At 46.0% G+C, this 5251-nt stretch overlaps 1 pseudogene; it reads left to right on the top strand.

Annotated features, from left to right (window-relative positions):
- Nucleotides 1-1541: 1541 nt before the first annotated feature.
- Nucleotides 1542-2307, top strand: LOC116811307 (small ribosomal subunit protein uS2-like; annotated as a pseudogene).
- The last annotated feature ends 2944 nt before the right edge of the window (nt 2308-5251 follow it).

Below are 5251 nucleotides of genomic sequence, written 5' to 3' on the forward strand. Positions count from 1 at the left end.
TCCCTGCCCCCACCCGGCTCGCCCGGCCCGCCCCCGCGCGCCCCACCTGCGGCTGCCACCCGCACCCGCAGCTGGACTGGCCCCAAGGCACCGGCGCCCGGCCAGGGCCAGCCCCATGACAGCCCGCAAGAGATCTCTCCATTCCACCCGTCCCAGGGTCCTCACTTAACGGAGCCTAAAGAAGCCCTCCTTCCTAGAGTCCGCCCGTCCCTCGGGTTCGCCAGGCTGGGGATCTTCATCCAAAGCCATCCCGGGAGGAACCCCCATCCCAGGCAGTCCCCAGGTCCCAAAACCCGTGGACTCCCCATGCCCTAGGTCTGCCAATCCCAACCAGTGTCAGATTCCCCTTCCTAGCCAACCCCTGTGTCTCCTACCTCAGGCGACCTCCCTCCAGCCCCCATCATGGGCAGTCGTCCCTGAGTCTCCCATCCTAGCCAGTCCCTTGACTGTCTGCAGCTGCCCTCATCCCAGGCATCCCTTGGGACTCCCAAAGGATGCGCACACACACACTCATGCACAACATCGCAGGCATCTCCCACTCCAGCCAGCCCTTACACTCTCCATTCAAACCAGTGCCCAGATCTCTTACCTCAGCCAACCCCAGAATCCCCCATCTCAGCCAGTCCCCGGGTCCTCTAACCAAGGCAGTTCAGGATCTCTCAATTCAACAAGCCCTCGGACTCCACATCACAGCCAGTCTTGGGATCAAGGCTCCATTCATTCAACCAACCCTCATTTCCTGCTCTCCTTTAGAAATGCTCTCCCCATTCACTCCATCATCCCCATCCATTGAAACTGTACCCATCCTTCAAGACTTAACTCAAATGCCACCTTACTGAAGCCAACCCTGATTTCCTCAGCCAGAAGTGCAAGCTACTGCTCTCTCTCTCTCTCCCTCCCTCTCTCTCTCTCTCTCTCTCCCTCTCTCTCTCTCTCTCCTCTTGACCTCCTGCTGCACTCCCTATCTTGTGGCATTTGTGGAACAAGTGGAATTTGCTTTACAGCACATTCATCTGTGTTCTTGTTTTATGTCCTCTGCCAAACGGAGCTCCTTAAAGACAGAAACGTGTCTTAATTTATCTTTGTGAGCAGGTTGGGTTACAGGAGAAAACATGAGTTTTACAGTCAGACAAAACTGGATTTAAATTCCATCTTCTCTCTTAATTTCAATTTCCCTATCAATAACAGCTACCTGACAGGGTGGTCTTGGATAAAGGCATGCAAAAAACACCTTGCACAGAAAAGACAACCCACAGAATGAGAGAAAGTATTTGCAAATCATGTATCTGATAAGGAACTTGTACATAGAATATATAAAGAATTCTTACAGCAACAAAAAGACAACTAATTTTTTTTAAATGGGCAAGGAATTTGAATAAACATTTCTCCAAAGAAGATAAACAAATGGTCAATAAGCACATGAAAAGATGCTCAACATCATTAACCATCAGGGAAATGCAAATCAAAACCACAATGAGCTCTCAGTGCTACCCATCAGGCGTTTCCTGCATTCTCCCATAACCTAGAGGGAAACTTCCACAATGTCTGGAGCCCTTAATGTCCTGCAGATGAAGGAAGAGATATCCTCAAATTCCTTGCAGCAGAACCCCACTTGAACGGCACCAACCTTGACTTCCAAATGGAACAGTACATCTACAGAAGGAAAAGTGATGGCATCTACATCATAAATCTGAAGAGGACCTGGAAGAAGCTTCTGCCATTGTTGCCATTGAAAACCAGACTGATGTTAGTATTATATCTTCCACGAATACTGGCCAGTGGGCTGTGCTAAAGTTTGCTGTTTCCACTGGGGCCACTCTTATTGCTGGGCACTTCACTCCTGGAACTTTCACTAATCAGATCCAGGCAGCCTTCCAGGAGCCACGTCTGCTGGTGTTTACTGATCCCAGGGCTGACCACTAACCTCTCACAGAGGCATCTTATATTAACTTGCCTATCATTGCTCTGGGTCACACAGTCTCCCCTGCACTGTGTGCACACTGCCATCCCATGCAACAACCCAGGAGTTCCCTCAGGGGGTCTAGCGTAATGGATGCTGGCCCAGGAGGTTCTGCACGTGCATTGTACCACCTCCCGTGAACACCCATGGGAGTTATGCCTGATCTCTATTTCTGCAGAGATCCTGAAAAGATTGAAAACGAAGAGCAGGCTGCTGCAGAAAAGGCTGTGACCAAGGAGGAACTTCAGAGTGAATGGACTACGCCAGCTCCTGAGTCTACTGCTATTCAACCTGAGGGTACAGAGTGGTCTGAAGGCATGCAAGTGCCCTTTGTACCTATTCAATAATTCTCTACTCAAGTTTGGAGCACTCAGCCTTTCACTGGAGGCTGGTCTGTAGCAGTCACTCTCAGATAGCTGAATGGATAGGAATAACCACTGAGTGGTCTTAAGCTGTTCTTCCACAGGCTCTTGAACAGAAAATGGAAATCAGGTTGATGGAAAATAAATATCAGTTTCTTAAACACACACACACACACACACACACAGAGATACTACTTCACATCCACTATGATAGCTAAAATCCACAGAACAGACAATGAGAAGTGTTAGCGAGCATGTAGAGAAATTGGAACCCTCATTCATTGCGGATGGGAATGTAAAATGGTGCAGTCACTTTGGAAAACAGTTTGGCAGTTCCTCAAAATGTTAAACATAGAGTTAGCATATGATCCAGGGATTCCACTCCTAGGTATATATCCAAGAGAGATGAAAACATACATCTACATAAAAACTTGTACATGAATGTTCACAGCAGCATTATTTGTAATAGCCTGAAAGTGGAAGCAACCAAATGCTCATCAGCTGATGAATGGATAAACAAAATGTGGTATGACCACACAATGGAATAGTACTCAGTCATTAAAAAGGAATCAAGAACTAATACATGCTAAAACACGGATGAACCTTGAAAACATTATACTAATGAGAGAAGCCAGTCACAAAAGACCACATATTGTATGATTCCTTTTATATGAAATCCTAGAATAGGCACATCTATAGAGACAGAAATTAGAATAATGGTTGCCGGGGGCTGGAGTGTGGGTGGCAAAATCGGGAAAGACTGCTAACGGGTATGGGGCTCTTTTGGAGGGGGATAAAAATGTTCTAAAATGAGGCTGGTCCAAAGGCAGTGAGTTATCTCAATTGGTTGTTCGCAGTCAATTACAGATCGAACTCCTTGTTCTACTCTTTTCCCATCTCTCACTACTGCACTTGACTAGTCTTAAAAAAAAAAGAAAAAGAAAATGTTCTAAAATTAAACTGTGATGATGATTGCACAATCCTGTCCATACACTAAAAACCACTGAATTGTACCCTTTACAAGGGTTAATTTTATGGTATATAAATTATACCTCAAAAAGCTTTATTAAAAAAAACACCTTGCACAGAGCTATCACATAACAACACCTACGATGGTAATAGTTAACATGTCTCTGGTGCTTACTGTGTGCCAGGCACTGTGCTACACACTTTACATATAAGGACTCACTTAACGTTCATGACAATCCTATGAGGTAGGTACTATTATTACCTCCCATCTTACAGATGAGGGAAGTGAAACAGAGAGGTTGAGTGACTTGCCCAGGGTCACACAGAAGCATAGTGAGGATACTCAGATGATTCATTCTCACTTCTCACTTTATATTTTCCCTCAGTACCTTGTACAAAATAAGTGCTCCATAAATGTTAAAGTAATACAGTATATCCACCAAATATGTCCATTCATCCAACAAACACTAGCAGAACATTATGTTCTAGGCAATGCGTATGTTCCCGTCCTTATCTTGCTTCTTCTATTGTTCAGATGCCCTCTGGGGTTAAAACAGATGGGTGTTTAGATTTATTTACGAACTATTTTGTCTACAATAAGTAAAGCACTGCTGTCGACCACTAAGGATATAGCAATGAACAAAATAGGACAACGATCCTTAACCTCATAGCGCTAACGTTCTAGTGGCAGAGACAGACAAGAAGCAAATGGACTATGTAGGGCGCATTGGATGGTGAATGAGGTTGAATAATGTCCCCCCAAAATTAATACCCACACAGAAACTGAATGTGACCTTATTTGAAATAAGGGTCTTTGCCGACGTAATCAACTTAAGATGAGGTCACACTGGATGAGTACAGGCCTTAATCCAATGACTAGTGTCCTTAAAAGAAGAAAAATTAGACGCAGAAACACACATATGTGAGGAGAACGCCGCATGAATCTAGCAGTAGAGATTGGAAAGATGAATCTATAAGCCGAGGAATGCCAAGGACTGCCACAGCCACTAGATGCTGTAAACGGCAAGGAACAGTGTCTGTTTAGGGAACCACATGTAGTTTGGTTGAAGACAGCGCAAGAGACGTGTGTGGTGTGTGTATGTATTTGTGTAGCAAGGGATGGGAGATGGGAAGACAGAGCTTGATTCAGCTTAGAGAAGACTCCATTGCCAAACTGAAGGATCTGGATCTTCCCTTATAGGCAATGAAAAGCCATGAAAGGTTTTTGAGGAGAGTGACATGGTGGGAGGGGAGGGGCCCACGTGGATATTGCACGCACTGAGTATCACACACTACAAGGTGAGTTTAGCATTGGTTCATTGTTGTTGTTCATCAGAAACTGTGGTACTACCTTCTTTACCCACCTGCTGCCTCCTAGAGTCATTTCCCAGAAGGCTCAGTCCCTGGGACCAGCTTTGCCAAGCAACGTGGAGCCAGAGCAGGAAAGAGCCTTAAAAACCACATCTCACCACTGCCAGAATCTAGTCAACAAGAACCCGTCAGAATACTGAGAACCATGAAGCATTTGCCTCAGATCCAAAGGTGGCATCTGTTCAAATTGGTTTTTCCTACTGGATCCTCACAGCTCTCTCCCTTCCGTGAGCAAACCTTTTCTCCCAAACCTGTTAGCTGCCAAGCACGAGGTGGGAAAATCAAAATGAAAAAAACATTGGTCTGGGTGGGCGCGGTGGCTCACACCTGTAGTCCCAGCACTTTGGGAGCCCGAGGCGGGAGGATCACTTGAGGCCAGGAGTTTGAGACCAGCCTGGCCATAATGGTTAAACCCTGTCTCTACAAAAATTAAGGCGTGTCAGCGCATGCCTGTAATCCCAGCTACTGGGGAAGTTGAGGCAGGAGAATCGCTTGAACCCAAGAGGCGGAGGTTGCAGTGAGCTGAGATCATGCCACTGCACTCCAGCCTGGGTGACAAAGCGAGACTCGGTCTCAAAAAAAAAAAAAA

Source organism: Hylobates moloch, unplaced genomic scaffold (assembly GCF_009828535.3).
Source record: "Hylobates moloch isolate HMO894 unplaced genomic scaffold, HMol_V3 SCAFFOLD_7, whole genome shotgun sequence".
Lineage (NCBI taxonomy): Eukaryota > Metazoa > Chordata > Mammalia > Primates > Hylobatidae > Hylobates > Hylobates moloch.